Here is a 13,085-nt window from a genome sequence, read left to right as displayed (position 1 = left end):
GCAAAAGGGTTTTATCGGAGGGAGATAAAGATGGTAAATAAGATTATGCTAACCTGACTTAGTTGTGTATTCACAACATTTCCATGATTTAAAAATCCAGCTGCTGCAGGTCCAAAGGTCCATTAACACAGATTAGGAGAATTTGCAGACAATCTGCACTACTGGTATCACATCTGACAGATACAAGTCCAGACAGGAAGTATTTGCAGTTTTACTTTATTCAGTTGACACGTTTCAAAGTACAACAGATTTGTTCATCAGGACAAAAAACCCTGAAGTCTGTTGTACTTTGAAACGCATCGACTAAAGGTACCGTTACACTAAACGACTTACCAACGATCACGACCAGCGATACGACCTGGCCGTGATCGTTGGTAAGTCGTTGTGTGGTCGCTGGGGAGCTGTCACACAGACAGCTCTCTCCAGCGACCAACGATCAGGGGAACGACTTCGGCATCGTTGAAACTGTCTTCAACGATGCCGAAGTCCCCTTGCAGCACCCGGGTAACCAGGGTAAACATCGGGTTACAAAGTGCAGGGCCGCGCTTAGTAACCCGATATTTACCCAGGTTACCATTGTAAAAGTTAAAAAAAAAAAAAACAAAAACAGTACATACTCACATTGTGATGTCTGTCACGTCCCCCGACGTCCACAGGGTTAATACTGCTTTCGGCAGCAGCGCTGGTAATGCACGCACTGCTGCCGAGAGCTTCCCTGCACTGAATGTGTCAGCGCTGGCAGTAACAGCAGTGACGTCACCGCTGTGCTCTGCTTTACGGCCGGCGCTGACAGAGTCAACCCTGTGGACGCCGGGGGACGTGACAGACATCAGAATGTGAGCATGTAGTGTTTTTTTTTTTTACTTTTATAATCGTAACCAGGGTAAATATCGGGTTACTAAGCGCGGCCCTGCACTTAGTAACCCGATATTTACCCTGGTTACAAGTGAACACATCGCTGGATTGGCATCACACACGCCGATCCAGCGATGACAGCGGGTGATCAGCGACCAAAAAAAGGTCCTGATCATTCCCATCGACCAACGATCTCCCAGCAGGGGCCTGATCGTTGGTCGCTGTCACACATAAAGAGATCGTTAGCGGGATCGTTGCTACGTCACCAAAAGCGTGACGTTGCAACGATATCGTTAACGATATCGTTATGTGTGACTCAGCCTTTAGTAAAACCACAAATACTTGGATGTGAGAGGTGATACCAGCAGCTCAGTTCATCTGCAAATTCTCCTTATCTGTGATTTCTATTTTTCCAGCATTTCACCCCACTTGGAATTTTATTTTTAGTTTTTCATTACATTATATATAAAATGAAAAAGTGTCCATCAAACCTACAACTTGTGTTGTAAAAAAAAAAAAAAAATTCTTAGTCTGTTCTGTACACAGAAAAGTACAAAAAAAAAGTTAGGACTCTTGGAAATAGGGTAGAAAAAAAGAAAGCGCAAAAATAGAGAGAGTGGCGATATGGTGATGCATAAAATAATTGCAACACAAGAAAGAAAGACGACCCAGATAGCGGTGCACACCACTAGATAAAGTGTAAAAAACAGCTTTATTAGGCAACAAACCGTGCAAATATTTAAAAACATTTAACAATTACACAGACTCTTGACTAACAATGAGGCATATATCAAAAATAAAGATGTACAATAACAAATGATACAATGGGTATAATTGGCCTGAGTAGACTGCAGTATAGAAACTAAATAATGTGAAGACACTATTGCACTCATATCACATTATTAAGGATTTTGACCAATAACGATATAAAAAAAAAACTCTACTGGTATCTGTCTCTGTGTCTAAAAATAACCTGCTATTGTTGGTACCCAGAATAGACACAAATACAACTAATAAACGCCAACAGATGGATTGGTGCCAATATAGTGGTCTGAATGTAAGGGAATATATAAATGTAGCCTATATGTTCAAATGAATATAAGATATGTCACTTTCTTCCCAAAAGCCTCCCTGTCCATGTAGATAATAGTTAAAGAATAATAAATATCGCTGGGTGCGAATGAAGAGAGGCGGACACCATTGTTACAATAAACAATTATTGCCCTATTAATCATATGGTGGGCTAAAGGCTAACTATACATACCCAGGCAAATGAAAATGCTGCGTCCCGACGCGTATCGCTATGCATTATAGCTTCGTCAGGGGAAGTATAGTGCCATCTGTGTGGGGTCACATAAATACTCGTAAGTGCACTTACTGATGTTGCTGGGATCACCAACACCTGTGTTGGCGTTCCAAAAACACATGTGGAGCAGTGGGGGGGAAAGTACGCCACGTAGTAGCACTCCAGTATTAATATTAATTCATTATTAGTGGTGCCCGCTGTTTTGTCTATTTAATTATGCATAAAATAATTGGCTGCAGTTATAAAATTCCATTACCTTTGTATGTAGGTGCTATATGCAGAATGTGAATCGTGTCCTATAAGAATCAGCATTACACAGCTTTCCCCTGCCTTCTGCTTGTAACAGCGAACAGGGAAGAAATAGCAGACAAGCAGGAAGCATGAGAGACAGAGTGAATATGCATCCTATAGGATAAATAGATTCTGCAGTGCCAGTTAGGAGATAGAAGTTCTAAATTACTAATCTATTAGAGCACAGCAACTCAACTGTGATGGAACTATGTTCCCTCTAGGAAATGTACACTCTAGATATCTCTAAAAAGCCACAAATACCTGGTTTACAAGGTTATTTATTACACTTACATGCACACTATAATAATTCTTTAAATATAGCCTATACTGTACTATGTAGGCAAAAATAAAAATAGCTGTTGAAGTGCACCCAGGGGGAAAAAAAAAGCTGGTGTAGACCTTCATCTTACCCACCATTTGACTTCCTATTTTAGCATGGGGGGAACGGTTATTGTATGATGCTTTCCACCTCATTGCGTACAGAAGCATACATCAGGAGGATTCACAAAGAATAATATGAACAGAGTCTTATTCTGATCGAAAATATGCAATGAGTAAATCAAATTTAGCCTTTATATGATCTGTAAATTGAGGATACAGGAGACCAAGGAGTATGCACTATGCCCTGGTAAATGTGCAAGACACAACTAGATAATAAGCATGGTAATCATCTCCAGTGAATAGAAAAAAAGGCTTCAAAAAAGGGGTTCCTCGAAAAAAAAAAAAATTATATATATATATATATATATATATATATATATATATATATATATATATATATATATACACACATACACAATGGGGAAAATAAGTATTTCATACACTGACAATTTTGTAAGTTTTCCCACCTACAAAGAATGGAGAAGTCTGTAATTTTTATCATAGGTACACTTCAACTGTGAGCCAGAATCTAAAGAAAAAATCCAGAAAAATCACATTGTATGATTTTTTTCATCATTAATTTGCACTTTATCAGTTGAAATAAATCAGATGGCTCTTTGGTATTGGCCATGGTGGAGAGGTTAGCGTGTGTTTGAGTGTATGAATAGGTGTCTTTTATACAGGTAACGAGGTCAAACAGGTGCAATTAATATAGGTAATGGGTGCAGAGTAGGATGGCTTCTTAGGGCTCTTTTCTATTTGCGAGAAACACGTCCGTGTTGTGAATTCCGTTCTCGGGCTCCCTCCTGTGGTCATGAGTTGTACTTTGTGAGTTCTGTTCATGGGCTCCCTCTGGTGGCTTTGAGTGTCTGGCTATGTGCACACGTCAGGATTTTGTCAGGATTTTGTCAGGATTTTTCATCAGGTTTTGTAGCCAAAACCAGGAGTGGGTGATAAATGCAGAAGGGGTGCATATGTTTCTATTATACTTTTCCTCTAATTGTTCCACTCCTGATTTTGGCTACAAATCCTGAGGAAAAATCCTGACAAAATCCTGACAAAATCCTGACAAAATCCTGACATGTGCACATAGCCTCACGGCTGGTCTGTAGCTGGACTCCAGCTGCCTCGTTTCCTGCTAGGCTTGCTGCCTATTTAACTCCACCTGGACCTTTACTTGCTGCCTGCTGTCGTTGTATTCAGTACTGGCTCAGATCTCTCTGGGACTTCCCTTGTGACCTGTCTCCTCGTGGAGAAGCTAAGTTCATGCTAGTCTATTTTTGCTCATTGCTATTTGAAAATGTTTCTCAGTATATGATGAGTTCAGTCCAGCTTGCTTATATGCTATTTGATTGCTAGCTGGAAGCTCTGGGGTGCGGAGTTGCGCCCCTCACATCGTGAGTCGGTGTGGGGGTCTTTTTGTATTCTCTGCGTGGATAATTTTTGTAGTATTTTATACTGACCGCACAGATTCCTTGCTATCTTCTGACTATTTAGTTATTAGCGGGCCTCATTTGCTAAAACCGGTTTTCATTTCTATGTTTGTGTTTTCCTCTTATCTCACCGTTATTATTTGTGGGGGGCTGCTCTCACTTTGGGGAAAATTTCTCTGAGGCAAGTGAGGCTTTGTTTCTCTCTAGGGGTAGCTAGTTTCTCAGGCTGTGAAGAGGCGTCTAGGCCGAGTCAGGTACGCTCCACGGCTGCCTATAGTGTGTGTTTGATAGGATCAGGATTGCGGTCAGTAAAGTTCCCACATTCCCAGAGCTTGTCCTTATTTTTGGTTTACTTATCTGGTCAGTTCATGTGTTCCTAACCACCAGAACCATAACACGTCCTTGTCTCGCATGTGAAAACCCAGCTCTGGCGCCGGCACTTGGGAGCGGAGCGTGCAGCTCCATGTATTGCTATGCGGCTGCACGCTCCGCTCTGGAGTGCCGGCACCAGAGCAGGGTTTTCACATGCGAGACTCGGACGTGTTTCTCGCAAATGGAAAAGAGCCCTTAAAGAAAGACTAACAGGTCCGTGAGAGCCAGAATTCTCGCTGGTTGGTAGGTGATCAAATAAATAAATTGCATTTTATTGTATGAAGTATGTAAAAAAGTCATGTTTTTTTATTTTTAGATTCTGTTTCTCACAGCTGAAGTGTACCTACGATAAAAATTACAGACCGCTCCATTCTTTGTAGGTGGGAAAAGTTGCATCAAATACTTATTTTCCCCACTGTACATTTCTAAATACCTTTAATTAGCAAATCACACTTGTTTTGTCTGAAGAGGTAGTACATCACAATGGCCGTCCACTGTCCAAGTGCTCATTCACACAACCTTATTTGAAGTTCAAGTGCGGACCACGGAAAAAACAGAGAGGAATAGGACCAATGACATTCAATGGGGCAGTGCAGACGAGCGATTGTCTTTGCCGACCGAATCTGTGGGGTGAGGAGCTGCTACAGCTTCCTGCAGAAGGGTACCAGAGCGTGTGCCCTCTCCATGCACATAGAAGTAACCGGGGTCTCAGCCCATTTTAATAGCCAGCTGACATCTGCTTATATCCAGCTGCGTAATGAGCTTTGGGTCAGAGAGGGAACAAGAAACAAATGAAGTCATCTACCAAGGTGTCGGTGTTACAAGAAAAGTAAAAACAAACCATCCAATGACATGAACCAATTATGCATTTTTTCAAATTGCTTTCTGCATCCATTTATCTACAGTGCACCCCCTATTTACGATATGGGGGAATACGAAGCATGCAGACGCCGTTTCTGGGGTCCATGATACCATTAAAAGAATTACTATGACCTCGGTCCACAAGGTTTAAGGCAAAACACCAGTTGTGTCTGGAATCCTAAGAAATGCAGATTCCCATTACCGGATACAGCACATCTGGCTGATGGGGGCATGAACTATTGCCCATCTGCTTCCTGTACCGCTCTGTGCGAACACGTCCTATTCTGCTGAATAGCCACTAAGAGAATACGATAATGGAAGAATGTAGCAGAAAAGTCGTATAATCACATGTGTCCTATATGGGAAACACCATTAGGGATGGACTTTGGTGTCCACGACCACCAATCATAGCACAACTTTCATTTCTAGTCTTCAAAATTGAAATGTGATGGGTTGCTTCAAGTAACAAAGAAGTTTTCTTTTGCAGTTTTCACAGACCTTCCCCCTACATCTTTAATTTGATCTGACAAAATTGGCCTTTAAAAGTAAATTGATTGTGAAAGACATTGGGCCTCATTTATCAAAAATGTCTGAAAAAAAAACCACTGTTGCCAAACCAGATATCAGCTTTTGGTTTGGTAAAATTAAAAAAGTGCACTGTTGTTGGACGCTAGGGGCAACAAAGTATTTTTAAAGGGATCTGTCACTAGAGAAATGACAGATTGCCATCTAATCTGAAAACAGCATAATGTAGAGACAGAGACCCCGATTCCAGCAATGTGTCACTTACATGGCTGCTTCCTGCAATTTTGATAATCACACTTAGCAGGTTTACTAGTCCTCTAGTGATAATCTCCTGCTAAGTGTGTTCCTCCATAATCATGAGCTCTGTATAACCCCACGCCTCCACACCACCACCAATGACTGGCAGCTTTCAGTCTACGGTGGATAGACAGAGAGCTGCCTATCAATGGTTGGGGTTATGCAGCGCTCCAGGTGTTCAGAGAACTGGGAGGTCTGCAGCACATAAATCAATGATTTTACTAAAACAATATGCATTCCAGTAAGTGGCATATCACTGGAATCAGGGTCTCTCCCTCTACATCAAGACACTCTCAGATGGGATAGCTTTAAACCTATTGAGAGGGTTCTCATTAAAAACACTTTTGATACCTCTAGCCCACTAAATAGACATGCTACAAAAGTGTCCTAAAGACTTATAAGGGGACTTATGATAGGTTTCTTCAGTTATTAGGACAATCACCTGGGTTTCTCTCCTTGCATTTCCTTGTTTGCATTTATCTTCCTTATCAGTTACATACTCCTCGCTTGGTATATATATCCAATATATAAAGGTGTGTGTGTGTGTGTGTGTGTGTGTGTGTGTGTGTGTGTGTGTGTGTGTGTGTGTGTGTGTGTGTGTGTTTGTCCGGGATCGGCATCTGAACCGTCGCAGCTACAGCCACAAAATTTTGCACACGTCTGGACCCCGAGAGCGTCAAAGCTATGTTGTGAGGTGAAATTTTAACCCCGCGCTTTCCAATTCACCAAACAATTTTGCCCCTATCTACATATCTACATAATGGGGAAAAAATGAAAGGAAAAGTGTTGGAGGCAAATTAACAGCTGCCAGATGTGAACGAGGACTTAAAGAATGAGAGCGATGGCGCCAAAGAGTATATACTGTACAGTTGCTAAGGTGGGGCCCCGACATGGGATACTCACCACACACAGGGATATGAACACACACACAAAATGCGCCACACACTACCACGTGCTCGAACACCTATACCACCCTCAGCGCACATTTCACCACACATACACCAACCTCGCCACATAAAAGTCGAAACACAAAACTTGCCGCTCAAAACTCGCCACGCGCAAAACTCACCTCATGCAAAACTTGCACACGCGGAAAAAATGCCACATGCACAAAAGTTGCAACACATGCAAAAGTTGCCTCACACAAAACTTGCACATACTCAAAAGGCACCACACATAAAACTCGCCACGCGCAAAACTCGCCATGCGCAAAACTTGCTGCACACAACTTGCTACACTAACCTGTCACATGCAACTCGACACAAAAAGTTGCTACACACATGTCGCCACACAAAACTCATCTCACAAAAGTCGCTACATGCATGTCGCCACACGCAACTCAACACACACAACTTGACACATGAAACTCGCCCTAAAACACACACAAGTCTGGTATTATCCTTCAAAAATAAAAATCTGATTAATAAGCTGAAAAACTACAAGAGCAACAAATGTACCATATAGGAATTCGGCAGCTGTCAGTCACATGACCAGTCTATTATGTGTATGTGTGAGCTAATATATATTGCCAGGGGGTGGGCTTACTGTTGGCTGGGGATTTATCAGGCTGCCAATTTAGCTTACGAATACTGAGGAAAAATACTGACCAAATAACGTGTGAACGAGGTCTAATGTTGTGAATTCCGCTCTTGGGCTCCCTCTAGAGCTTCCAGCTTAACTGAATAAATCCATACGGACAAGCTGGACTAGAAAAAACAATAGAATGTACTGAACTATTAAGTCCACAACATATGGACTGCAAAGAACCAAGCCAGGACTTATCTTTGATGATCTGGTCAGAATAGCAGAGAAATCCAAGCAGAGATGTGAATCCAACCAGGAACATTGACAACTGGCACTAACTGAAGGACAGAGCCAGGCTAAATAGCCGAGCACGAATAGACAATCAGTGGAAGCAGCTGCAGACTGCTAAATCCAAGGAGCAGCCGTACCACTTATAACCACTGGAGGGAGCCCAAGAGCAGAATTCACAACAGTCTAATACAGGAGGAGATGACATACAGATATATACTATATACGGGAGGAGATGACACACAGGTATATACTATTTACAGGGGAGATGACACACAGGTATATACTATATACAGGAGGAGATGACACACAGATATATACTATATACAGGAGAGATGACACAGGTATATACTATACAGAGGAGGAGATGACATACAGGTACATACTACATACAGGAGGAGATGACATACAGGTATATACTATATACAGGAGGAGATGACACACAGGTATATACTATATACAGGAGCAGATTACCTACAGGTATACAGTATATACAGGAGGAGATGACATACAGGTATATGCTATGTATAGGAGGAGATGACATACAGGTATATACTATATACAGGAGGAGATGACACACAGATATATACTATATATATATATAGGTGAGATGACACACAGGTATATACTATATACAGGAGATTACATACAGGTATATACTATATATAGGAGGAGATGACATACAGGTATATACTAAATACAGGGGAGATGACACACAACAGGTATATACTATATACAGGGGAGATGACATACAGGTATATACTATATACAGGAGATGACATACAGGTGTATACTATATATAAGGGAGATGACAAACATGTATATACTGAGGTGAAAATGAGAGGTGTGAGGTGAAAATGAAAAGGTGTGAGTGCAAAATGAGAGGAGTGAGGGAAAATAGTGGAGTGAGGGAAAATAGTGGAGTGAGGGAAAATAGTGGAGTGATCGGAAAATGACAGATGTGAGGTCGAAATGACAAGTGTTAGGGGGGAATGAGAGGAGTGAGGTGGAAAATAAGAGGAGTGAGGGGGAAAATGAGAGATGTGAGGAGGAAAATGAGAGGCGTGATGGGAAAATAAGAGAAGTGAGGTGCTATAACTAACCACAGATATTTACTATGCCCAGGCAACGCCGGGCTCTTCAGCTAGATATATATATATATATATATATATATATATATATATATATATATATATATATATATATATACACATACATACATATATATATATCTCAAAATCTGTAGTAGGCCGCTCTATACAAGTCACACAAAATAAAGCAATTTGTGCCATGTAAAACAAAATCTCATGCAGCTCCATCAGTGAAAAAAAAGAGAGAGGGGTATGGCTGCTGAAAAGCAGAGGTAAAAACCACAAACACTGGCCGGCCAATTATAGTGCACTCTACCTGTGGTACAGGAACATGACTTACAAAAGTATTCCATTCTGTTTCTTCCAATAGGCATAAAACATACATTGACATGTTATTGCAAAGTTCTGGCTCATTGTTGTGTTGGCCACTTTCAAAGAGCTTAGTTTTCCCTGATCATGATCCTGTAGCAATAGTGACAACAGTGGGAAGAAATGACATGTGCCAGTTGTCAGCAGTCTCCTCCTCTGCACCAGGTACACTACCAATTTCCCACGGGGGAGCACTTCACAATGGCTGAGGTCACTAGGAGGCCCCATTCACAGACTGCACCTATAGAAGAGTCGCTGGGAGAAGAAATGCAGAGAACAGCATGGAATGGGACACAGCAGAGCACCATTGTCTTTTCAAGGGTTCATTAGAGGGGAAAAAGCAAAAACAAAAAATGTAAAGCTTTATAGAGGCACACAAAGGTTCAGGAAGGATCTCCAGTAAGGCAAAAATCGGTATATTCAAGATCTGGACCATACAAATCCCAAAAATATTAGTTTGTATAAAACTGGATGGCGCAAAAAGATAAATAAAAAAAAAATTGTCCAAACTAACTGTGAACTCTACAGGAACCATGGATTGGTGAAAATGACAATGATTTACAGTCACTTGATGTTCCACCTGGAGTTTCTACACAGGCCGCTACACTGATACACCAAGGCCGATGACTGGCTGCAGCGGTCATGTGACTACAATGGCAAGGCATCAGATATTTCTTTGATGACATGCTCTTGTCACTTAACTACTGCAGCCAATCACAGGCCTCATGAGAACGGTGACAGCTGCAGCCTGTGCGGATTCCAAGGACGTACACATCATTGAGTGTGACAATGATAAGGGGTTGAGCTTCGCACCTTTCCTGGATCATCAGTGGAGCACCCGCTCAGACAGCGCGTTTCGCCCTGGAGGTGCAGCAGGTGCACTTCTACGAATCACTGGTGTAATGCATAGCATGACATTACTACACATGACCGGCAGGCCCACATATCACATGACATTGGTCTATAGCCCTAATCATGGGAAACTAGCATGGCCGCCAATATTCTTCGCCAAAAGATGCTTATGCAGCATCTTTTATAAACTGTGTAATGGGATGAAGAAATAAATATTGAACCTGCGGCCAAAAAGGGAAAATAACTTTTTTTTGTTAGAGTGCACAGGTAAAAGCAGAATAAAGCAGAAAACGCAGCAGTTACAGCAGCCGGCATGGTCACATCTGAATTCCATGAATCCTTTCTGCTAGGACAGTTGATAAGATAACGGAATATTAGAGGATAACGGCACAATAACTCAGCACTCACCTCGCTCTTGTACTCGCCGTTACACACCGCACACTCAGCAAAGTCTAAACCAGATCCAGAGATCCAGGGGCTCGAAACCTGAAAGAGACCACAAAGCAAGCTTCAACCATAGGAGGGGGATGTCACATCTCGGAGGCACTCATATCCTGCTTCCAAACCCTGACTCACCTCCCCTCCTCTTTCAATAGATCACTGCTTTGGGTAAACATTTCCAAATATGGAAAACATCACCAAGAAGCTTGTCAAATATCATCCTTCCCTGATTTTCCCCAGTTTTGGTACTTTGGGAAAAAGAGTCATGAAAAGGGAGCGATATCTGAAGAGTGACTTGCACTGTGTACATCATTAACCCTACGAGGCCGCACTCTGCCTGCAGCCCCTACCCGGACATTGGAATAGCAGCTTTGTACATGGACAGCACAATGTAACCACAGTATACCTTGTAGTAAACTTTGTGCCTTTTTCCTCCATTGTGAGTAGGGTCGGTAATATCAGATCTGTCAGCAGCAACCAAAAACATGTGCCCCCAGTCACAGAGCGCACTCACCTACTGATAAAGTAGTGAGCAAAGCAGGAATAACCCTTTAACTGTACACAAATAGCAAAGACTGACTGTCACTTCCAAACAGAAAACCAGGTGTGAACAGGTGCAAGAAAGCCACTTCCGTTATGCAAAGGATCTTCATTTTATCTTTTTTTCTAGCCTGCAATTTCAATGTTCCATATTCTATGTCTGCATACTGTAGCGCTACAAAGTGCAGCTTTCATTTGTTACATATGGAGATGGATACTCTTATTATGCACCTGTTCACACCCGCTTTCTGTTTGGAAGGGTTTGATACTTGTATACACAGACCTTCTGACTGAGCACTCCACCCATCTGCCTATGGAGGTCACAGCAGGAACCTACCCACCCAAAAAATGTGCAGGCTATCAGGAGAGGAATCACATTAGGTTAGGTTCCCAGCAAAGAAGGTCGCCTTGTGGATGGCTGTTGGGCACACATGAATTGGCCAGTTTATGTGCTAAGTATCTTCAGTTTAACTTTTTTTTTTTTCTAGAACAGCAATGTAATTCCAATTTCATACATTCCATGTTTGCATGCCACAGCGTTACACAGTGCAGCTTTCATTTGTTAACCCTTTAATGTAAGTTGACCATTCAAACAAGGAGTTGTGGTTCAGTATCAATGCTGCCATACCATTCACATTCTATGAGGGGACAGAAATAGCTGAACGCTTGGGCCCCTATTTACCGTAACATTATCAGCTTTCCATTGGATATGTGATATTTTCATGACTGGACGATCGCTTTAAAAAGGTAGTGGATTGAAGAAGGAAGGCAGTGTGAACAGTGCTGTACACACATCCTATGATGTATTTGACTAAAGCAAGAAAACGAATTAAAAAAAAAAAATAGCTAGAATGGGCAACTTTTCCCTTGCACAGATTTTTCTAACTCCTATGTAGATAACTATTTGAGTATATTTAACCAACATTCTGAAAAGCTAAATAAAATATTCTGTTCAGATCCCCAGCAATAAGAGGAATTGGGCCCAAAGTTCCTTGTGTGAATGATGCCGTAGAGCAGAGGTGTTAAACTGCATTCCTCGAGGGCCACCAACAGGTCATGTTTTCAGGATTTCCTTAGCATTCCACAAGGTGCTGGAATCATTCTGTGCAGGTGATTAAATTATCACCTGTGCAATACAAGGAAATCCTGAAAACATGACCTGTTGGCGGCCCTCGAGGAATGCAGTTTGACACCTCTGCCGTAGAGAGCATCTGACCAATACACTTACGAGCAAAAGTTCACAAGTGCCATGTTATAAAGATGCAAGTGTAGAACATGATCAGCTGTCATGCTTGTGGACACTATCAATGGGATCATGGTGGCTAGGGCACAGAAAAGTAAGCCTGTGCAGGAGCGCGATGCCGAGGACAATGTGTGGATGACTTAGGACGCGTCATCCATACAAAGCATAGAAGGAGGCGCTGGACCAAGATGGCGACACCCATCGGGCCGGACTACACATTCTAAGGCTACATGCCCACGATCAGGAATAGCAGCATGCTAGATGCAGCACATCTGTGCCAAGTCCAAAACGCTGCGTTTTACATGAAAAGAAGCACAGGGGATGGGAGTTATAGAAATCCCATGCCCACTGTGCCGCCACTTACCCCTGCGTAAACTCACTTACAGAGAGGGTATAAGAGCCGCAGCATTTCTGTA

The 13,085-nt window shown here is 42.1% G+C and overlaps 1 protein-coding gene across 6 annotated transcripts in view; it reads right to left on the bottom strand.

Moving 5' to 3' along the window:
- Positions 1-13,085, bottom strand: part of LPP (LIM domain containing preferred translocation partner in lipoma) — a 377,393-nt gene that overhangs the window by 335,829 nt on the left and 28,479 nt on the right. For 4 of the 6 annotated variants that reach the window (XM_077290271.1, XM_077290274.1, XM_077290276.1 and 1 more), the window contains exon 2: positions 10,854-10,931. The exons of the other annotated variants lie outside the window; for them this stretch is intronic. The gene's annotated coding sequence lies outside the window, so the exon portion shown is untranslated. The remainder of the gene's footprint in view (positions 1-10,853; positions 10,932-13,085) is intronic. 6 annotated transcript variants of the gene reach the window in all.

The sequence above is a fragment of the Ranitomeya variabilis genome, chromosome 2 (assembly GCF_051348905.1).
Source record: "Ranitomeya variabilis isolate aRanVar5 chromosome 2, aRanVar5.hap1, whole genome shotgun sequence".
Taxonomy (NCBI): Eukaryota; Metazoa; Chordata; class Amphibia; order Anura; family Dendrobatidae; genus Ranitomeya; species Ranitomeya variabilis.
The sequence above is the reverse complement of the archived record's forward strand: the minus strand, read 5'-3'. Positions and strand labels throughout refer to the sequence as shown.